Below are 24413 nucleotides of genomic sequence, written 5' to 3'. Positions count from 1 at the left end.
GTTAAATTCTCTCCATTAAAATAACCACTAGACTTTCTGTCTCCAGCCTGGACCCTGACCAGCAAACACAGCTATGCAAAGGATCAATAACACATCACCGTGTTTACTCTCCACCACGAAATGGGTAAAAAACAGGAAGTAAAACCATAAGAACAATACGATCAGAACCTTATCTTCTTTCTCTTAGCCACCTGTGTTATTTTTTTTAACCACCTTTCTCCTTAAAAATTTTTAAAAATTATTGAGGTATATTCGACATACAACATTATATTAGTTTCAGATGTACAACATAGGGATTGGATATATCCGACTTTTCTTCTTGTGATGAGAACTTTTTTTTTTGTAAGAGAGAAAGAGGAGAGAGCTCATGAGTTGGGGGAGGGACAGAGGAAGAGGGAGAATGTCAAGCAGACTCCCCGCTGAGTGCAGAACCCAATGTGGAGCTCGATCTCATGACCCTGAGATCATGATCTGAGCCGAAATCAAGAGTTGGATGCTTAACCGACTGAGGCACCTGGGTTCCCTGTGATGAGAACTTTTAAGATCTACATCCTCGGCAACTTTCAAATATACACTACAGTATTAGCTACAATCACCATGCCAGGCAGTACAACCCCAGAACTTATTTATTTTACGACTGGTAGTTCATACTTTTGAACACCTTCACCCATTCTTCCTCTGATAACCACCAAGCAGTTTCCTGTGTCTGGGAGGACCTTATTATTTTTTTTTTAATGTGCAGAGAAAAAAGAATGAAAACCAATGTGAAAAAGAGCGTGACCCATGGCAGTCCCCGATGGCCACCACGCACATCCGTGGAATGGAAACCCCATAAGGTCCTACTTGGCTCAGTTCTTCCCCTGCCGTGTCTCCTGAGAGGCTGACGTGTCTGGCGTGGGACATTTCAGAATTTTTCCTACTGGGTCTGTTTTCCTCCCCTGCCTGCCCTCTTTAGAGTTTCGGTGGGGTCCTGGGCACAGTCCACCCACCAGGGAGCATGGGAAGGCTCTCTTTGATGTGGGCATGGTCAGGGAAGGAATCACTTGAGGAGGACAGCCTCACGGATCTCGGGTCGCATTTCTATGGCAACGAAGTGGCAAGGGCTGAATGTCTGACTTTGTTTGGGGCTGTGGTGGCTGCTAATTACAGGCAGTTCTGTGTCCCTTTGCTCTCGCTAGAAAGGTCTCTATTTATTTGTTGGCAAGGTTTATTTACTTTTTTCTCCTCCTGGATTGTAGTCTTTCTTCCCTTCTTTCACTTCACCCTTTAGAAAAAAAAAATCTTTGTTGTATCTGGGGGATGTTTGCTTTCCTGGTTGTTATGGAGATGAAAAGCCAGATTATAGAGGAAGCTCGGGAGAGGGAAGAAGGGGTAGCAGGACCCAAGGTAGCCCTTGGCTCTACGGGACGTGGCTGAGAAGCAGAAGGCGCAGATGTGGGCCCCCACGAGAGCACAGAACATGAAGGGGAGAGCAAACAGAAGTGAAAGCCCTCAAGAGGCCGGCGTGGAGTAGAGTCAGGCAGCAGGCCCAGGAGCGGATTCATGAGAAGACTTACAAGATGGCCAGGAGCCTCTCTCTTTGCCATTGGCATGTCTTCACTGAAGATTTTGACTTGCTGCACTGTCCTGCTTCCTTCCTTAAGTCTGATCTATACATTTTTCTGCTTGGAAGAGTCTACACAGCCTTTGGGGCTTTGGTGAATCCTTCTGGGGAAAACCCTTGCTGGCCTTCCTGGGGCTCACCGCCCCTGGGTGGTGGGAGACAGGACCGGGGCCTGTCCTCCTGGTCTCAGGTGAGGTCTTCCCGGCCCAAGGTGATCGCCACACTCGGTGGCTGGCTATGGAAATTAACGAACGCGAAGTAAAACGGACCACGCATTCCCTTCTCGGTACTTGCTGCTTTGTTTTTCCGTACACCGAACATGGTTCCAAAAGATAAAGTCTGTGAAGCAAAAATAAATACAGGACCACCTCACCTGCTCTATTTCAAATGCTCCATACCCACATGTGTCTGGGAGATTCTGGGTTGGGCAACTCAGATGTAGAATGTTTCCATCATCACAGAAAATTCTATTAGAGAACTAGGGTCTAGTAAACGGTATACTTTTCTGGGCTGGAGTGAAAGAAAACCATAACCTGATAGCCATTCATTCATTCATTCGTTTGTTTGTTCATTCATTCATGCAACAAATATTGACTCTTTGCCAGGCTTTGTTGTAGGTGTTTAGGATTCACTTGAGACAGGCAGTTCCGGTCCTCATGCAGCTTATATGATTGTATGTAATAATAAGTATTCCATAGATGCAGATATTTTTCTATATGGAGAAAAATACAGCAGGTTCAGGGAGATAACAGAATTCTGGGTGCTAGGAAAATGGAGAGGGGTCTATTTTATAAAGGTCAGTTAAGGGGGTGCTCACCAAGAAGGTAACCAAAAAGGGGGGGGGGAATGAGCAGCAAGCGTTGCAGATTTCCAGAGGTAAAGAATTCCGAGCAGAGGGAAGCATGTGCAAAGGCCCTGTGGTGGGGGCCTGCCAGACAATTTTGAACAGACGAATGAAATGATCGGATGTGGTGTCAGCAGACCCCCTCTGGCCGCTGAAGGGAGAATAAACCAGAGGGGAGAGGAGAGAGGTGTCCCAGAGAGCTCCGTGAGGGGCTGTTGCTGCATCCCAGGTCAGTGGTGAGAGTGGTCTGAACCAAGATGGTGACAGTGGAAGAGGTGAGAAGTCATCAGTTTTCAGGAGATACTTTGGAACTAGAGCAGATAGGTTTTTCTGCTGGATTCACATGGAGTTTGAGAGAAAGAGGAGTCAGGGATGATGCCAGTGTTTGAGGGTCCAGAAAGAGAGAGTTTCCGTTCATAAAGATGAGGAAGGTGGGGGCAGTCTTAAGGTAAGGAATAATCAGGACATTGACGGTGCCCATAAAATCCCAGATGCCTATTGAATATCTGAGTGATGGTCTCAAGTGCATGGTTGACTACATGAGCGTATTCATTCAACAGGGGACTCAGTAATCTTGGGTGGAAGGGATTGGCACTTGGTTCATCCTTATTTCCAATCTTCTTTGGTTGATCATTAAAAAAGAAACATATCTTGTTTCTGTTGGTTTTGTACCAGCTTGCAAATCTAATGTCCACACTGAACAGATACCCAGCTAACTGGTTCCTTGACTCTACCTTTTTTTTTTTCTTTTTAGATCATTCTTTTCACAGCCAGACACTAAGGGGCACTAAGAACATTCAACACTAGCCCAGCCCTCGAGAAGCTGGCAACGAGTAGGAGTCACTAAGAGCACAGAACAAAGCACATGTGCTTTGGAGCCATCAGACCTGATTGCCCAAACTGGTTTCACGACTTCCCAGGTCCTTGGCTTGGGGCCATGCCCTTAACCTCCCTGAATGTATTTGCTCATCTGTGTAATGGGGCACCTGACACCCAACGCAGAGGGCTGTCAGCAGGATTAAAGAAAATGTGTACAAATCCACCAGCCTAACGCCTGACACATATAAGTGCTTCTTTAATAAACGGTTGTCAGGATTATCTTGACTGTTAGGGAAACAGACATATTAATAAGAAAAATTATAATATGTGGCAGTAGGTGCTTTTTTTTTTTAAGATTTTATTTGTTTATTTCACAGACAGAGATCACAAGCAGGCAGAGAGGCAGGCAGAGAGAGGGGGGGATGCAGGCTCCCTGCCGGGCAGAAAGCCCGACACAGGGCTAGATCCCAGGACCCTGAGATCATGACCTGAGCCAAAGGCAGAGGCTTTAACCTACTGAGCCACCCAGGTGCCCTTAAAAACAGTAGGTGCTTTTAAAGACAGGTGTGAGGAAGGGGATGACAGGATAGCAGAGGGACTAGCATTGTGGCCCTTGGAGGTCCATGGTGGCTCCAAACCCAGACCTTCAACATATGCACTGGGTTGACACTGGGCAAACCCTTTAATTTCCCAGAACCTCGTTTTTCTGGTCTATAAGATGGGTGCAATTATCCAGCGGTGCCGACTTACAGTTTGTTATGAATTTAAAGAGGGTGACATGTTTAAAGGAATTAGCACCGTTCCTGTTTCATAGGAATTGCTCAATAAATGTCAGTTACTACTATTTCCATGGGAACACAGAGGGTTTGCGCCTATTAGAAATTAGGGAAAGAAAAAACAAAACAAAACAAAGCCCTTTTCTGGGATAGAGACAGCCCAGGCCATTCCCCCTTTGTCCCATCTGGAGTTGACAGATGTTTTTGATGTTCCCAGGGAGGATCTTGCGGCCCTTGAAGATTTCAAACTCTCAAAGAAATATTCCAAGTTTCTGCTTTGACTGAAGCAGGAAAATGGTGGATATTTTCGGAAGCATGTCGACATACAAGGGGTGAATGTATTTTTATCAGGGAATATTGAGGCGAACTAGCCTTTCTCTTCCTAAGCCCACAGGAGCCTTGATGTCTTCCGACATATCCACTCTAGAACTTCCATGAGTGGTCTAGGCGGTGAGTGCTTTGTCTGTGCCCTAACCAGGGTGGTGTAACCAGTTTGTAGGCCAAGTTTCCCTGAGCTGCGAGTTGCCTACAGCTTTCACTAATGGTGCAGTCACTCCACATGTGAGCTGCAGGCTTGGCTTGTGGCCCGACCCACTTCGCATCGACGCAGGCCCAAAGCTTCCCTGCAGACATGACCAGGGATCCAGAGGTGAAGGGCTAAGGGGTGATTCATCTCCCTTTGCCGTGATGTGCTCAGAGCACCTCATCTGCGTGGTTAGAGTAAGCACCTGAAGAGTTAAGCAGGCAAGGGGAGCCCTGCTCTCCCCGCCCTCGTGCATGAATATATGGCATGCTGTTGGGTCATCTCGTTGGCGCTGCCTATTCTGCTTAGTCCGGCGAGCCAGATTACCAACAGCGCAGGTCTTGCAATCAACCAGCATGCAAACCACGCTGTGACCCCTGGTGGTTCTCCTTACTAGCTGTAGGCGACTGGTTCCAGTTTCTCCTTCTCCATTTCCCCTCTTGCAAAATGGGTTGCAAACAGATAACATCTATAAAAGAAAACATGTCAAAGACTGGGGTAAGGATCGAATACAATAATATAGGTCCAATGCCCATTTGCTAAATGTTAATACACTAATACTGGCTGGCCATATGCTTGTCACCCTTCTTAGTGTTCCACATCCATCATTTTATTTCACCTTCCGATCACCTCTGCGAGGTAAGAACAATTACTGTCTCCATGTTACAGACACAGAAGCAGTGAATCACTTTCGCAAGGTTACATAGGAAGTCGCAGGATGAACATTCCGGTGATGCCTGGTTCCCGGTCTTGTGTCCTTAACCATTAGGTAATACTCCTTTCCAACAGAAGATTGCTCGCTGTTAGTATTTTACTAATCCAGTCTTGACTGGGTGTCCCGTGAGTGGTTCACATCCCCCTGGGAACCCAGGAAAGACCACAAGCTTGTCTTATTCGCACCATGGAGAGGAGTGGCTGATCTCAGGCCATTGGGATCTGTGCAAATCCGTATACTTTGTACATCAAGACTTATCCAAATCCTGCCCATTTTGACTCACTTGCTCACTCTCTCTCTTTCTCTCTGACTCTCATTCTCTCTTACGCTCTCTAGCTCTCTTACTCCCTGGGAGCCTCTTAGCAGCTTATGTGGAGTGAACACTGTCCAGAAAAAAAATTTAGCTAAGAAAAACAGGAATCAAGACATCAAGACAGGTTGCCGACAGGACCTTTGATCCGGCCAGAAATAAATACAAGCGAAGCTGTCAAGAGCCCTCTTGCCTGATTTCCATCTAAAGCAACAGAAATGGGCCTCAGTCACCAAGTCCCATGCTGGCCCCCGGGACTGGTGAGGATGGGGCTGTGATCCCCATTTTGCAATGGGAAGCCAGTGTCCTGAGGGCAGGCTGGGGAGAAAACCTCTGTTGGTCATCGCGGCATTATTCACAAGGGCCAAAATCAATGCGTATCTGTCAAGGGATGATAGATAAAGAGAGTATGGTGTTCAGCCTCAAGAAAGAAGGAGATCCTGCCATTTGTGACAACATGATGAACCTGGAGGACATTAAGCTGAAGGAAATAAGCCGGAGGCAGAAAGAAAATACTACATGATCTCACTTATAAGTGGGATCTAAGAAAGTTAAATACACAGAAGCAAATGGAGGATGGTTCCTGGGGGCAGGGAGGTGGGGGGCAATGGGGAGGTGTTGGCCGAAGGGTACAAAGTTGGAGCTATGCAGAATGAGTCGGTCCAGAGTCTTCATGCACATGGTGACTATAGTCAACAACACTGTGTACCAGAAATTAGCTAAGAGAGCAGATTTCAGATGCTCTCAGCACACAATGAGAAAAAAAAAAAAAAAAGATAACCATATGAAGAGATGAATATGTTCACCAGCTTGACTACAGGAATCATTTCACTATGCGTAGGGATACCATAACATCATGTTGTACACTTCAAATAAATACAGTTTTTGTTAATTTTTTTTTTTTTTAAATCAGGGTAAGAAGTAGTTCTAGAGTTCATTTGGACCCGGTGGAGCATCTGGTTCTGCATGGGAGGCAAAGTTACGCAGCAGATGGCTTGACCGTTTGGGAATATAACAGTAATAATTATAACAGATACTGGCTTGTAAAGCCAATGCTGTGCTAAGCACTTAAAAGCATTATCACATGTAACCATCACATACGTCATCCTATGACGTATGAAGTATTATCATTTCCATTTCACAGATGAGAAAATTGAGGTTCGAAGTGTTTTGGCAGGTTGCTGTATGCTACCATTGTATAAGGGATTTCAGAGTCAAAGAGCAGTGTGCAGGACAGGGGAGGATTAGGTAAGAGGGAAAGAGGACCTAGGGATGGCTTGACTATTAGATGAGGTAGACCCATGTATCTGACTTGGGTGAGGGGGGTAGATGGTAGAACTACTCACCAGATTAGGACACTGAAGGAAAAGATCTGGGGGAGATGGTGAGACAGACCACCGAGCAGCCATTCCCTTTCTTCCCTACCAAATGACTTCGTTCATGCTTTGGCCTATGTGGCCAAAAGAAGTGGGCATGAGACGCACTTCTAATCAATGAGACTTGAATGGGGGCTATGACGACTCTGAAAACATTATTTATTGACCAAAGGAGAAGGCGATTCTAGGAAAATGCCTCCTGTCTTTCCTACACTTTCTGCCTTTTTCTGAGGTCATGATACTTAGCGCTGTGATGGCCATCTTGAGAGCATGAGTTGCAGAGCACGAAAAGTCAATATCCTGAGCTTCTAGAGAGGGCAGATGGACAGAGTTTGCCTTGGTGCCCAGCTGACTGGCTGCACACCCCTGGAAAACAACCTCTTGTCTGCAGATGTCCAAAACACATCCAGATGAACTAGCTTTAAGGTTTAACGCATATGCGAACTGGCTTTTCTGTTCCTCGCAGTGGAAGGAATCCAAACTGATGTCACAATAAGTTTAGTACCCAGGCTCTTCAACATCTGGGAGGTCCCTTTGCAAACTTCTTGAGAAAGATGAAGGGAGAGAGAGAGATGTGGCTAGAAAGTTGAAGGTGGACGCAGGTCCATTCAGTTGTACGGGGAGGATGGAGTGTGAAGGGGCAAATGTATTTGCTGGCACAGAAACATACAAGACCTCTGAGCACATGCAGACCTCCTACCAGATCGCACTTCTGAAGCTGACCATCTGAGTCAACCGTCTGGCTCCCACACAGGCTGGAGCAGGACAGAGCACCTTGTCTGCTATCCTTATGTGGATCCAGGCCAAGTGGTCCAGGGAGCTAAGCATCTCTCCTTGGATATCTTTTCTTGAGATCTAATTTTGGGCTGCCAGGCAGCTCACACTAAAGAAGAAGGGCTCACAAAATCGTGCCTGACCATGGCCAGTGCAGCTCGGGCTAGGACCTTGGGTAGGGGGAGTTCCTCTGCTTCCGGGGTCCCTTCCCACCATCCTGCTGCTGTTGGGATGCTCACGATCAAGGGGGACATGGCTGTTCCTCCTCCTACAAAAGGCTGTCCCAGTTTTAGCAACACCGGTCACCTCTGTGCTGTGCTCCCAGGCAGCCAGAAGCACTTTGCTCTCTGCTATCCTTTCCATCCATCTGCAAGCATTTGCCTGTCCCTTCGCTCTGGGGATTGGAGACCTGACCTCTTCCTCCCTCCCTCTTCCTCCTCCCACCCCCCTCTACTTCCTCCCATGACATCTGAGAGGAGTAGGGAGGCCTTGTTTGTCACAGTTAGGCTTTGAAAACCTCCTGCACGTACCTTCTTCTCCAGGTCGCTCCCCCAGCGCCAGCCTGAACGTTTTCCCCCGCTGCACTCTTATTCAGCACCAGATGTTAGAGGTTACAGACCGACCATTTCCATCTTCCTTTACTTCATCGGCCTCCCCTCTTCCCAAGGCTCTGCGCAGAGCCCCCCATCCTGGCGTGTGTGCACTGACCTCCACACGCTCCTGAGTCAACTGATTGCGCCTGAATCCACTTAAAGGTGAAAGGATAAAGCAATTTTCTTCAAGATGTGGCCTACACTGTTTAGTCTTGGAGGTCTCCAAAGGGCAGGAATGAAAGGGTGCCCCCACCCCCACCCCCACCTCTGTCTCCAAGCACCCAATCTGGGCTCGCCTTGATCTAGGCAATTTGGAATAGCTTAATCTTCTGCCCCCGGGCGGGTTTGTCAGACCTCTGCTGAATTAGGCCCATAATGTATGGACAGCGTCAGAGTTTGCCTGGTTAGCAGACTTGGGGGGAAAAAAATTAAAAAGGGTAATAATCAATTGTTCCTGCATCAAAAAGTCAGAAGGCATCCATCCAAAAGGAGAAACTGTAATCCATCAATCCGACCTAGGGACAACGAGCTGCGACTTGAGATTTTTAACTGTTCCATGAGGGAATGGAAGTCGGGGATTGAACCGAAAGAGTTTTCAGCCCCGTCCACTGCCAAAGCACATCCGGCCCCCTAGACCCCCGGGGGGCTTTTGACTGGGGCAAGATTAAATCAGGATTGTCTGAAGGGCAGGAAGGGGAGGGGAGCTGTGTCCTCAGAGGGTCCCCCATCTGCCAAACACCCCCATTCAACTCCCACTCTGTCTAGAGCAAGCCCTTCTTCCTCTCCGTGTTGTGAGGATTGATGGGGTGCATTGGCCAACATGGAGTTGGCTCCTGCTGTATACTGTTATTATGAGCTAGCCTGATGAGTCACCTCCCCCTGGCTGGGGCGTCTGCCTTTGGTCCCGCAGCACCGAGGACCCGGACAGACAGAGACGCTTGCTCTTCCAAGGGCTGATTCTAGGTCCCCTATTTCTCGAAGGTGTCCTTCCTGTAAGCAGGAGCCTGTGTAGTATCATCTCCCGGCAATCTGTGTGAGTGCGGCTTTGGGCAAGTAATGATCTGAGCTTCAGTTAGTCCTGCTGGAAAAATAGGACATTCAACACGGAGCCCTCTCACCACAGGAGGCTGGTAAGAGCGGAATTGGGCGGTTCCTACTGCATGATATGGAAGAAGTATTCAGCACGTGTGTGCTGTGTCATTAGCCATTGTTACGATGGTTGTTCCAGAAGCTGTACCTGAAGTCTCGGGCATTTCATTTCCAACCAACCCTACCACAGGAGGACACTAGATTCTCCCCTTCATGGAATCTCTGGGTAGTGTCCCATCCCGAGGCATCGAGGTGCAGGGAAACAGTGGCTTCTACAGGAATATCGTCTTCTGGTCTCTCCAAAAGCAGGCATCTGCCGGTCTTTAAAAAAAAAACCTGAGTAAGATTTGATTATTCTGTCAAACACCTTCCCAGATACCTCGAGCTCTCCCTAGAATTCACGGTGGCTCGGACCATCCATCGGACCTCATAAAAACCACTTAAAGACAAAAGTGTACCGCCAACAATTGCACGTCTCTGTTCGTCTGCTAGAGAAATATTTGCAAATGCCCATAAAGAAGCACATGAAAGGATGGTCACTGCCACCCTATTTGCAAGAGCGTAAAACGTGGGATCACCTAAATGCTCATCGGTGGGAGGCTGGGCACACAAATCATGGCACGCCCATGCAAGGGAAGAATGTCCAACAGTTTAAAGAGGTGATCTATGGAAGGATCTCCAGGATATATTGATAAGTGGGGGAAAAAAAAAACCCAAATTGCACAGCAGTTGCATCCATGTAAAAACAAAATGAAAAAGCATCACATTGTACATGACAGAGATCTGCGTACTGGTGCAGAGAAGGTCTGGAGCGTAGCTCGACAAAGCAGGCAGAGCTGGGTTAGTTGGGTTGGCAGGAAGGCAAAAAGAAAGCAACCCCCCCCCCCAAAAAAAAAACATTCACTGCTTGTTCTTGCCTGAAATGATGGATCTTTAACAACAAGAATATATTACACTACCGTAAATTGGAAAATGAGACATGCGCAAAGATAGGGCAGAATTTCAGTAAACTTTGGGAACCGTGAATAAATCCCAAATGCCTCTCAAGAGTAGGATGGCAGTCAACGGCGGCACATTGGCAGAATGGAAAGCTCGGCGCTCATAAGAACAGACACACCTCAGCGACACACAATGCCAGAGATAAATCTGGCCAAATACAACCAGAGCGAGAGGAGCTAAGCCCAGGGAGCCTCGTCTTAACGATTCCACTGCCCTAAAGAACAGAACCAGGCAAAACAAATCTAGTCTATTTTAAGTCAGGCTGGTGGCTAACCTTGGGGGTGGGGTGGGGTGGGAGGGGAGCACAAGGAAGCTTCCAGATGCACGAAATGCTCTTTTTCTTGATCTGGGCACAGGTTACACCAGTTTGTTCGGTTTGTGAAACTACATTAAGCTGAACACTTAGGATTTGTGCACTCTTCTGTATGTATGCTACAGTCAGTAGAAGTTCAAAAAAAAATCAATAGTAAAAAAATAATATGTGTATGTGTTTTTATATGACAGGACAGGAAAAAGCCCTTTATCTTTCTAGAAAACCCACCATAAACCAGTCTTAACCATTTTTGAAGCCTTTAGCACAAGTAAATAATCATTTATTTAATGAAGGGAGGAGACCATAGCTTTCATCACATTTTCAAAGGGAACCTTCACCCCCTGAAAGATTAAGAACAAATGCTGTGCTATTTTGCAGGAGAGGTGGGCAAGGTGGAGGGGAGGGGTAGTGATTATTCCCCCCCCCCAAAAAAAAATCCTTGGGAAAAATTTGCTTCCTGCTCTCAAGGTATCAGCCATGAAATGTCAAGTGAAAGGTTGTCGGAAGTGGGGAAGGTCAGGATGAGCTCCTCAAACACCCACACACACACCCCCGGCGCCCACCCCCCCCCCCCCCCCCCCCCCCCCCCCCCCCCCCCGCCCAGTTCTTGGTCAACTTTGCCTTCTGTCTTGCAGGCAGACATTCACCTTGCCGTTCCCCACACATCTGTGGTTTAAGGTGGTGTGTGATGCTTGGCAGGTGATTTATAGCTCGGCTCAGGCTTGGGAAAAGGTTTCTGGAGGAAGGCCCCCCCACCCTTCGTTCGTAATTTAGGGGCATTTCTTGAATTCCCCAGGCCATTGGCTCCTGGCAGAAAATGAATGTGGGTCGTTTCTGGGATAGATGCTTCCCAACACATGCGTTCCTGTGAAGAGAGATGCTTGGTCAGAGGAAGTGGCTTTGCCCCATAAATCACCGAGCATTTGGAATATATTGTCTCTCCTTATGAGATATGAGAGAGAGAGAGAGAGAGAGAGAGAGAGAGACAGGCAGGCGGGACTCACATGCAGGGCACTCTCACAGGAAGCTATGTGTGAGGGGGAGGAGGTCAGAACCTGGGGACTGCCTGGGACACAGCAGTTGAAAGAGATCTCCTCCCCAAGATGGCATGACGCCCCCAGGCCACATGGTGGACCTGTCCCCGCATTTTCCGCATCCTTGCTGCTACCTGCCCCATTCGGAGGTTCTGCCTCTCTCCCGGGCTTCTCCACTCCCTGTCTTTTGTTTTCCTCTCTGAACAGGGCTGGGGCAAGGATTGTAGCCCCTCGAACGCACACCTCGGCTCTGTCTCTGGCTAAGTCACGCGAACTAGGGCATGGGATTCAGCTCTCTGAGACGAAGAGGCCTCGTCTATAAAATGGAACTACTACTGCCCACCGAATGGGGTTCTTATGGGATGCCATGAGAAATTAAATGAGGTTAAATGAGATCAAATGTCTGCCACAGTGCATTCAGCTGAATCTCAATTCACAGTAATTACTAGGTTTTCTACCATTTTCTCTGCCAGCGGTTCTCAACAGGGGGTGAGTTTGTTCCTTGGAGATAGGTGGCACTGTCTGAAGACCTCTTGGGTTTGTTGGATGCCGGTAGGATGGCAGCCAGTGGGGAGAGACCAGGGACGCCGCTTGGCATCCTACAAAGCACAGAGCAGCTCCAGCCACAGAAGGTTCTCCAACTCCCGTGTCCATAGTGCTGAGGCTGGGAAACGTTGCTTTTTGGCTGTACGTGCTCCTCCTTGGTATTCCCAGACAAAACTTGGTATCCTCGTTGCTTTTTGCCTTCCTATGATACTGGCGGGGAGGTGGGGGGTGGTTATTATTTGTCACATCTCCAACATCCTTAGAAATGGGTCCAAATCCTGGCATTGGCACTCCATAGCTGTGTGTCCTTGGGTGAGTTACTTCACTTCTCTGAGCATCAGTGTTTTCATCTCTGAATTCGAAGGCTGGTTTCGAGGACTACGAGGGCTACTCAAAAAGGGATCGAGCACCTTCATCATCCCCAACAGCCCCAGGAAGACCATGAATTTCTTGAAGATGGGGCTCCATGGCTGGCTCATTTCCGCACCCTGCGTCAGTGCAGGAAAATGGTCTTCTTTCCTCTCTCGCCTCTGCCCCGATGCTCTCAACCAGTCCCTTCCTTTTGCTTTAATTTCTCGCTTTTCTTCCTCCCTTTCATTCCTTCTCCTTTTTCCAGCTCACCCTCAGGCGGGAACAGAGGGGCCCAAGCCCTCTCTGCTGTGGTTACCCATGCACAATTTCAAAGCTTACTTCTGAACACAATGTGACCTGTTTCCAGGGACCGGGTTGCTCGTCTGGTTTCTTTCTCTTTCACTCCCTGGCTCTGGTTATTTAACTTTGGTTCCTGTGAGAGGAAGGGGTAAGCTTTGAAAGCTCCAGAATAAAACGCTCCTCGGGGCCCTCTTACTGTGTCCCCCTCACCCCCTGCCTTTCCTCCTTTGGTGGCAAGAGTTAGGGGTCCCCAAGCCCCCGGCAGGCCACCTTCCTCACTCATCATCTGAGTCCCATTCACCCAGCTCTTTCTGCTGACGGGCAGCCCCCCCTGCCCTCTGCATCTGAGCGCCACCTGGCCCACCCCGCCTGCAGGAGCAGAGTGGGGACTGAGTCTCCCGTCCCTGGCGTGCATTCCTGCCTCACTTTCCCCTGGAGAAGAACCTCAACCCTCTCCAAGGCTCTGTTGTAAGCAAGTCTCATTTCAGTCTAGGCAGAGAGCCCCATTTGGCATTGACTGGGCACCAACATATTGCGAGGTGTTTTCCAGGAACTCTCACCTTCAGCCCTCACACCAACCCAAGGGGGTGGCTCCTTCATTGTTCCATATAAGAGATGATGAAATCCAGGCTCACAGAGTTGAAGAGACTCGCCCCAAGTTCCAGGTTCACTAGGCGGCGGAGCTAGGATGCAAACCCACGCCTCTGGGAAGCCAAAGCAACCATGATCAGCTTATCTTAGTATGCCTGCTGCTCTCCCACGTTTAGTGTGACAAGCCCGAGTCTGTAAACGCCCTCAGGCCTATAATCGGAGGAAGCTGTGAGGCTAACCTTGATGCTACAAATTGTGAGCATGGTTTAAGAACAAGATTTCCCTCTTCTCCTTCTTTCCTTTTCCTTTCCTGTATGGTCTACTACAGAAGACAGGCTAGCGGGGGCTTTTTGTCAGAGGATCCAGAATGGCTGAAAACTAATGATAACCAGTTTTGGAGAAAGCCGCTTTGTGGTGCCGAGGTTAGGCACAAAACGTGATTTACTCCTCTGCCAGTTCGGGGCCTCCCCAGAACCTTCTCTAGCCCTTCCCTGATGGTCTCTCAACTTGTAACCATGGTTCATGTATCATCTTCCATTTTCCTAAGTGTCACCTTCCATTGCGAGCAACGGGCTCATTTGTTGGGATCCACCCACGGAAAACACACAGAATTCAGCTTGGCCTTCTAGGCTCTCCGGGATCTCTTCCAACCTCGAGTATCTGCCCCAGAGTCCCCAAGTCCATTTCCTCTTCCTCCTGGTCAGCAACTAGACTACATTTCCCAGCAGCTCCTGCAGTGAGGTGTGGTCATGTGACAGAGTTCCCACCAATGGGATAGAAGTGGGAGTAATGCCTACACTTGGCCCATTAACATTGTCCACCTGTCTTCTGCTCTCCCATACAGGAAGTCTCTTCACTTCTGGGTGACCTCAGAAGATGCAAGAGCCACAGGGTGGGAGAAAACCTGGTTCCAGAAACACCCCTTGGAACTGAGCTACCTGCTGCTTGACTCTAATACACAAAATTGCTGTTCTGGTCTGAGCAGTTTACATCCCTCCTCCCTCCACCATCTCTGCTTGTATGTCCTCTGCCTGGATTAGTCTCAGTGATCTGCTTCCTGTTTTCAACTATGTTCCTCTTCAAAGCCTAAGTCCCATCTCTTTGGTGAAACATTCCCATAGGCTTAGTATAATATCTCCTGCCCCACTCATTTGTTCATTTTCTCAATATACTTCCTGAGCATTTTCATGACTGTCAGGAGCTGTGTTGAGTATGCAGAAGAGGAAAAATCCCAGGCCACACTCTCTCTTTTCCATTTCTTTATATATCTTGCAAATGCCTCCCATTGGTCCAACCCAATGGGAATCCTAAAGGTAAAGGAGCGTGTTAATGCTGACCTTCCAAGTCAGCCTTCCAGGGCAGAAGTCAGCTTGGTGAGCTGAGCTGAAGGGACAAACCAGAACATCCAGCACAATGATCTCTTCTTGCTTCTCTCCTCCACCTGATTTAAATGATAGTGGATGAATCGTATACCTTCCAATAACCTTGGTTGTTCTTTGCACTGTAGTCATATAACTGTATTTTAGTGGAAATAAAAGCATGAGCGAATTTAACAATGTTGTGACCACAGACCATAAATTTCTGCAGCTGAAGGATTCTGGGAGCAGATCTCTCTGGAAAATATGACCTGGAGCCAATGTGGTTATGGTGGAACAACCGAACTTCCTTAGGTAGAAGGAGTTTCATTAGCGTCTCTGTAACTCTAAGCTCCCTCATTTCTTGGACAGATTTAAAAATCCAATCATCACTGCTGGGACTGATGGTACCAAGCGCACGTATCACTGATTAAATGAAACAGAAGCAGGCATTGTTGGATTAAGTAAGAAGAAAGAGACATCCCCCAAAATGGCTTCCTCAGGAAGCAGAAAAAGGAGCAAAACAGGCAGCCCACTAGGATCTGAAGACAACAGCCTTAGGGAGAGCCAGAGCCTTCAGGAAAAAAAGGAAAAGCAGGGACAGTACCAGAAACACACACACACACACACACACACACCCCACAACCACCCATTTCTGATTTCCTGTGCTTTCAATATGGGGATCATTAACAGCAGCATTCTGGCTAATCTTAATTGCTAGGGCTGAGGAAGGGAATTGCCAGGGTAATCAGATCCCAAAGCATACAGGGCTTTATAGATTAAAGCAAAGTTATCTCCTAATCCCATCAAAACGTCATAATCTTGTGTCACAGCGGCATCTAAACACAGCTGATTGAGATGCCACGAGTGCTGAATCTGGGATCCATCACAGCCCTGCCGTCCGGAAAGCAAATAACCCCAAATGAGAAGATTGGATTTAGTGTGGTCTGGAGATATTTACTACAAAGGCGGGAGCACCAGCTCCATCTCTCCCTCGGGCTTTGCATGGGGAAAACGCTAGTGTCCCCAGATGCATTCTTCTTAAAGAAAATTTTCCCCAAATGGAAATATATTCATTGTGTTTGCTGATTGCAAAAATTAATATGTGACCGCTGTAAAAAAAATGCAGAGAAAAACAGGGAAATATGAAGAAGAGAATAGAAAGCATGGGATCTCACCAGCCAGAGTCACTTTTGTGACGTACGTCAGTTTTCTGTCTGTCTTGTTCTCTTTCTAGCCTCCCTCCCCAACCTCGGCCTTCTGTGTCTCATCCTCTTTTTTATTCTTCCCTTCCACTCCTAAGATGGTTTACTTTGGCTGAATGCACATTCACGTGGCTCATAATGGCTAAGCCATGGCTCTCGTGTCTAGTCTGCTCAGTGAAACCACTGGTAGAGACTGACTGGCATCTCTGAACTCCATTCCAGATTCCACAGAGAGGGACAGCTGCCTTCGGGTCACTGGCACCCTATCTATCTTAACCCCATCTGCTTGCTCTCCCTCTTCTACTCCTCCTTCTTATTTTTCTACCTCCCGGAGTTTCTCTCTTTCTTTCTCTGCCACTCTCTTTCCCCTTCCTTTAAGTTTCTTTTATTTCTTTTCTCATTTGAATGCTCTTAATAGCATCCCTTTGTTTTTCTGACATCGGGAAGAGCTAATAAAGTAGGCAAAAGCCAATTACAATAATGGACAGGGAATCCATTTAACCGGCCCTCTAGCCGTGAGACCCAGAGTGCGAAGTCTTGAGTTGAAGCCCAGCTTCTGACACTCACCAACTCTGTCTTCACCCGTGCTCTTCACCTCAGTCAGACCAGTTTCCCATCTCTAAAATGGGGGCCCAAAAATACCCCCACCTCACCTGATGTCGGGAAGTTTCCAAATGAGATGACGCATGGTGTAGCTGCCACCAAATATTAGGAAGGACATAACGCCAAAGGGATACTTGACTGTATTTCAGATAGATCCAAAAGGAACAATTAGCAGTTGTAGGTAAAAGTTTTAAGAAGATGGAGTTCAGCTTGGAAAGGAAATATTTCCCACAAATGTCAAACGATGGGTTAGGTTGTCTCAGGAGATACAAAGCTCGCTCTCACCGGAAGTGTCCAAGACAAGGCACAAAATCCAACATTCTTGGATATTTCAAAGGGGATTCTAGGCACTGTGTACGTATGTAATAACTTCTGATTCCCATGTTAGATCTCATATTCTTGGTGTCTCCATGCTTTCGCTTCTCCATCTCATATCCTTTGTCTTCGGATAACCAAAGCTTAACCTCACAGAACTATGGGCATGGGGGGACGCAGGCTGATCTGGAAGTTGAAGACACTATGATGTCTAATTCGCAAACAGTCCTTACTACAATTGCTGTTGAATAAAGAGATTGTCTCACTTCTCTTGGGTTTTGTTTATTCAGACTGACAAGGCACCAACACGCTCCACTCTACCTCCCTACCCCACCAATCCTATCAAGGGGAGGTGGGGGAATGTTCTGATAATGAAGGGTTGGCTGACCTCTTTGATGAGTGTAGGTGTATGTGCTTGGAAACAGGTCTACTGCTGGTGGGAGGAGACATTAGAAACTCCATCAGAGGAGACGTGGAAGGGAGGAGGAAAAAGCAGCTAGGAACCACACCAACAAAAGATGAAGGATTACCACTGATGGTAGGACAAGGAGGAGCCAACTTGAGAGAAAAGATTCACCTGATGGGAAGGTTTGGGTAGTTTTTTGTGAATTCACAATGTAAATACCCTCCTCCTCCTCCTTTGGCCCTGTGGGATCTTCAGGAAAATCTACACAGCTCACTCATGCTTTTGTTGCAAGTGGCCGTGTTTTGCATCAGTCTTGGCATCAGTTAAAACAGAGAGATGATATGGGGCAAGTGAACTTCTGTGTTACATCTGTTGAAGGAGGGAATTAGACGGTGTCCCACTGAGAGGGCAAGAAGAGGGAACGTGGACCACATCTAACACACAGCAGGCACTCAGTGAGTGCTCTTTGGATCTACATCCTCCCCCTAGAACATGAATGCTATCTGTTTCCAGACCAGTTGCATTTTTCCCTCTGAGAAATGCTCAGGTGTTTCGGTGTTTCTGAGCGTTGGGTTTCACGTTTACTTTGGCCTGGAGATTGAGTGAGGCCTGGCCTCTATATCCTGGGGAGCTCTCCATTACTTCTCTTTGTCTTTTTTTCCCTCCACCCAATCACATGAATGCCTCAAGCTAATTTTGGCCACTGGGATATTTCATTGCCCAAAATCCAATCCTCTGGAGTGTTTTCTCCAAGAGGAGAAACACTAATGAAGCTACTGAGGGAAAATGTCCAGCCCTGAGAGGCCTTGTTCTGGAAGACAAGAAGATCGTGATGTCTTCACTGGGATGTTTTTTTTTCTCAACTTGTTTCCAGAAATCCTGTGGCATCTCTGAATGTATTTTTCTCTGATTGTTTTTCTGAGGTGATGAATGATAAATAGATGAATTGGTGACTAAGATATTTTCTCTTCTTCTAAGGCACTCTCCTCCATGAGTCACTCTAACAGACCCATTTGGAAGCCCTAATCATGGTATTGAAGACACAAGGTTTCCTTACAATGAATTTTTTTTTTTTGACAGGTGCCATGGATAAAAATACACAAAAGTTGACTTGGGCTACTCCTGACTGAAAGATGTGGACCCTTGGGTCAGGAGAAAGTGCAGGTTACCAAGAAATAGGGTGAGAAACAATCACCTTCCTTCTTCTAGCACTAGTGGTATGGAAAGCATTGGTCTCAAATTCATTTGAAAATAAGATCATGTCATCAGCAAGGATGAGGATAGGGTAGGACAGACTTCGGGGGAAGGGGGAAATGTTGGCTATGAGTACATTAGCCCTGAGTTACTACTGGCTTGCTTTTCATTTCCAAACAGAGAAGAACCCACTGCATCAGGTTTCTGGACTCACATGCTCTCATGTCATCAAGGTGTCTTTGCTCCAATATGTGGGCTAGTTCTTGACTAACTCCTCTTGGCCCCGATCTATGCTGCCCCCTGAAAGACGTTCCAGGTCCTGGAAGACCTAATCTGGTAAGTACTTGGAAACTTCTCTACATGGCATTCTGAAATCTAGGTTTCTGGAACAGGAAAGCCAATCAGAAAGGGAAAACCAACCCAAAGAATCTTTTATCTCTGTAGACTGCCACCAGGACACTGAAGTTTTGCCTACAAAACAATAGAGAAATCAGCTCAGCATACAAATCAGTTTGATAGGTACCAAAAAAAAAAATCACTTATAAATAATAAGAGTAGATATTTAAAAATAATACAATAAAAACATATCATTAATAGTAATAATATCAATAATTGTTATTTATAATCATATCCATAGAGTAGTTTACATATACCTGGATTTGACTATGGTAAAAATAATTGATAGCCTAGGGTGAGCACATGGCATGTTCCAGAACTCTCCTCAGACCTTCACATCCATTAAATAATTTCATCCTCCCAATTTCCATGAGGTAGGTACAAGTAATGGCTTCATTTTATAGGTAGGGAAACCGAGGCATAAAGAGGCCTAAAAAAACCAGATTCGGTTAACATTTGAATTAATCTTCACTGTGATTCTTTGAGACAGGTAGCATAACTCCTGTTGTAGGCACAGGGAAACTGAAGCAGCATTATTTGCTCAAAATCACACAGCTGCAGAGTGACAGGGGTGGGTTTTAAACCCAGGCCTGTCAGGACACTCCTAACAGGAACCACGCTGCCTCCAGGCCTAGCTCAGCATCCCTAGATGTGCAGCGGGCTGGCCAGACCTGTCCTTCATTCTCTAAGTTTCTTCTCATTGTATAGGCTGATATGGAGGGAAAAAATTGTCCGGTGTGCTTGGCAGGATGTTTAGGACCCTGAGCATCTCCTGCCTCAAACCTCCTGGACCTGGGGCTGGGAAAAGAAAAGAGGTGGTATGTGACCCTCATATGGATCCCACTCTCCTTCCTGTCTTTCTTATCTTCCTTCCCGTACCCCTGAAAAGTCCAGAAGAAGGCAGTTTGACATTGGACAGATTTCGGGACAGAGCAGGGGTCAGTGGGGCACCTGGGTGGCTCAGTGGGTTAAAGCCCCTGCCTTCAGCTCAGGTCATGATCACAGGGTCCTGGAATCGAGCCCCGCGTCGGACTCTCTGCTCAGTGGGGAGCCTGCTTTCTCCTCTCTCTGCCTGTCTTTCTGCCTACTTGTGATCTCTGTTGAATAAATAAATAAAATCTTAAAAAAAAAAAAAAGAACAGGGGTCAGTGAAGCTTTGGTTAAGGTCAGTGGCGGTCTTTGGAGCTGATGAGGGGTCACTAGTCAACCAGTTGTCCCAGCGCCTCTTGTTGAACTAACCCTCTTGCCCCTGATCTAGGCCACCATCTTGTCATGTGTACCCTGCTCAATAAAGTCTATTTCTGGGCCCACTCTTACGCCTGTCCCTTCAAGCACATTCCGCGGACTCTTCTGCCCTTGCATACAACTTTGTGACTGTAGCTAGGCAATATTAAGATCCAGAAAGCCAAATACTTTCAGCTTTGGAAGAAAACTGATGGCTAATCCCATGCTCGTCGTCACCCAGGTGAACTTGAAAACAAACTGCTTTGGTCTTCTCCCGTCCTTAACCCGCCCCTCGCGAAACAATCCCTGGTCATTAGTTTTAAAATTGTATTGTATCTTGTTTTTTTTTTTTTTCTTTAAGATTTTATTTATTTATTTGACAGACAGAGATCACAAGTAGGCGGAGAGGCAGGCAGAGAGAGAGGAGGAAGCAGGCTCCCCGCTGAGCAGAGAACCCAATGCGGGGCTCGGTCCCAGGACCCTGGGATCATGACCTGAGCCGAAGGCAGAGGCTTAACCCACTGAGCCACCCAGGCGTCCCCAAATTATATTGTATCTTAAGCAATCGGAAGGAACGACAGCTTTGCAAGGTGGACTCTCCTCGTGTAAGTGCATTTTTTTTCTATGCGCGTTAGGAAGGCTTGGTGGCTTTCCACATGTGGGCATGATATGTTTTCTATTATGGTTTTCTCCAGGTATTTTATGAAAGCTGTTGCTCTTTCGGCTGAATCCTCTTTCATTTTTCTAACCACTCTTGGTGATGGTTTAAGAAACCATTGATCTGCGAAGGTTTTATTCTGTATTTGACAACCCAACTTCACTCCATTTTGGGTTTTGATGTTTTTCCATGATTTCCTTTATGTTTTCAAAGGTAGAGTACGGTCGTGTGCAACTGATATTTTCCTCCTTTTCTTGTCTATTAATCTATTTTTTATTTCTGTTTTGTGAGTTCCTACGTTGCCTACGCCTTCTGGAAAACTATTAGAAGTCAATGGTGACCATGAGCATCTTTATCTTATTCTGACCCAATAAAAATACTTACAGTAAGTCACCATTAGATATCACTCTGGATGTGGTTTTGAGATAGATAATCATTAGAATGCCTGTTTTTTTTTTTTTTTTTAAGTGATCTTTGTGTTTCAAGTTTTCTGAAAGGATTTTTGGTGAATGGATATCATCCTCATCCCTCATCCAAGGCCTTCTGTGAATCTATTGGGGTTTTTATACATTTCTATTTTGGCTATTAAACAAGCTATTTTATATTGTATTCCCAGCATAAATCCTCCTTGGATGTGGCAGATCATTCTTTTAATATAGTATTTAAATTAGCTGGTGAGTATTTTAGCACCTATGATTCCAGACGAAATTAGTCCGCAGCTTTATTTTGTGGACCATTCTTGTCTTATGGTGCTGTTACCAGGCTGATGCTAGCTTCAAAGACTGGAGTAAGAAGCAATCCACCTTTGCCTACGTTCTGGAACAAATTATGGGGAATAGAAATGACCTCGTTTCCCATGAAAAACTGACTTTTAAAATTAGTTGCTCCATCTTCCTTGGAGATAATGCTTTTGAATACTGTTCTCCAAGAAACTTGTTCTATTCTAGCCCTCTGTTACTCCAGTCAATCTGATACTTTCCAGAATGTTAATCCTTTTGTTGAGATGTAAATTATGGGTGTATGCTTGTCTTTTTAAAAATAGTCTCATAAAAAAAATAAAAATAAAAATAAAAATAAAAATAATCTCATGCACAGGCGCCTGGGTGGCTCAGTCGTTTAAGTGGCTGCCTTCAGCTCAGGTCATGATTCCAGGGTCCTGAGATTGAGTCCCACACCAGGCTCACTGCTCAGCGGGGAGTCTGCTTCTCCCTCTCCCTCTGCCTGCCACTCTGCCTACTTGTGCTATCTCTCTGTCAAATAAATAAATAAATAATCTTTTTAAAAAAGCAGTCTCATGCAAACCATGAGAGTTAATTTCCGGGAGATATAAGGAAACTTTACACCTCAACAGCAAAAAAGAAAAAAAAAAGACAAAACAAAAAAGACAAACAAACCATAACCCAATTAAAACATGGACAGAGGAACTGAATAGACAGTTCTTCAAAGAAGACGTTCAAATAGCCAGCAGGTATGTGAGAAGGTACGCAGCATCACTAACCTTCAGGGAAATGCAAAGCAAAACCACAAGGAGATATCATCTCACACCTACCGGGATGGCTGTTATCAAAGCAAGCAAAAGAGAACAGGTGTTGGCGAGATGTGGAGACAGGTGAGCCCTCTTGCACTTGTGGAGGGAGTGCAAACTGGTGCCGCCACTCTGGAAAACAGTATGGAGTTTCCTCAAGAAATGAAAAGTAGGGCTGCCCTCTGACCCAGCAATCCCACTTTGGGGGACATAACCGAAGAAACTGAAATCAGGAGCTACCGGCACTCCCATGCCCACTGCAGCATCAGTCACCAGAGCCAAGACTTGGAAGCAACCTAAATGCCCATCAGGGGGTGAAGGGAGAAAGAACATGAATATTAATCTATAATGGACTAGTATTTGACTGCAGAGAAGAAGGAAATTCTGCCATTGGTGAACCTGGACGACATTATGGTGAGTGAAACAAGCCAGACACGGAAGAACAAATATTACGTAATACCACTTTCCTGTGGAGTCTGAAATAATCAAACTCGTAGAGACAGAGAGTAGAATGGCAGTGGCCAGGGGCTGGGGGAAGGGGACCCCGGGAGATGTTGGTCAAGAGTTCTAAGCTTCATTTATGCAAAATTAGTAAGTCCTATAGATCTACTGTATGGTGCCCATAGCTTACAATTCCACATTGTGTACCTAAAAATATGCTAGGAGGGTAGATCCTACTGAAACATTCTTATCACAACACACACGCACCCAAACTGTAAAGATGGCTGGAAAAAACTTTTGGAGGTGATGGATATGTTTATGGCATAGAGTAGGGTGATGGTTTCATGGACGTATACTTCAAATTCATCAAGCTGTGTATGTTAAATACTTACAGCATTTTGCACGTCAGTCATTCCTTAATAAAGTGATTTTCAAAATCCTCATGTCTCTCTTTCTTTTTCTTTTCTAATATTATTTATAGTTTCTCTAGTCTCTTAACTTGATTTATTTTTTAAATATCAACATTTATTCAATACTTACGTTATCAACCACAACTTCCAATGTGCCAGGCACTGTTCTTAGGACTTGACATATAAGAACTCTCTTGAACCTCACAGCAACATGAATGGGTAGGTGGTACCATGTTCTCCATTTTACAGATGAGGATATAGAGACTCAAGGAGGTTAAGTGACTTTCCCAAGTCACCCAACTAGCAAGCCCATATTTCCTGGCTACAGGGCCTGGATACACAGTACTTGATGCACAATGAATCAATAAATATTTTAAAAGGCAAAAGCAGAAGAATTGATGTTCCCTAAAAGCAGGGGTAGAGCAAGTTGATAGCAGAACTGTTAAATAGTTCAGTGCCTTGCCTTCCACATTTTTTAGGAGGGTCTGTCCTCAGGACTTTCACAGTCACTCATTCACACATCCATTCAAATCACTATTTGATAAATATTTATCAAATCTTTGTTATGCTTTCAATGGCGGTCCAGGCACTAATCCACGTGTCTGGGATACATCAGATATGCAAACAGGCAATGATCCCTGTCTTGGTGACTCTTATATTTTAGCTATTGGGATGGGATCAGGGGGAACATGGGGATGGAAAAATCTCTTGTCAAAAAAATAGTGGATAGCATGGCATTTGGATAAATGGTTAGTTTTATTCAGTTCTGTTGTGTGCATTTCTAGTTAGCTGTCTTGATTCTCTTGATGCTCTCTCATTGTACTAATTTTTAACTAACTCTCACATGCTGGGCCCTGGAGGTGGGGACCAGACTAGCACCAGATGAGGGACCTGGGGCTCGGGAGGTTTCCCGCTGTCCAGCGTCCCGCAGGGAGGAGGTAGGTGGTAGAAATGGATGCGTGCACTTCTTTATGTGATTCTCGCAGCAAATCAAAAATTGGGTCCTGCAGCACCCACGTAAGCACCCCGCCGAGTGACAGAATCAATCCAGTCCAAGTGTGTCAAGTGAATAAATGATATCATCCACACACTTCCAGGGAGGGGAACCGGGAACATTTCAGAGAA

This window comes from Enhydra lutris, unplaced genomic scaffold (genome assembly GCF_002288905.1).
Source record: "Enhydra lutris kenyoni isolate GAN:26980312 unplaced genomic scaffold, ASM228890v2 scaffoldscaffold46, whole genome shotgun sequence".
Lineage (NCBI taxonomy): Eukaryota > Metazoa > Chordata > Mammalia > Carnivora > Mustelidae > Enhydra > Enhydra lutris.
The sequence above is the reverse complement of the archived record's forward strand: the minus strand, read 5'-3'. Positions refer to the sequence as shown.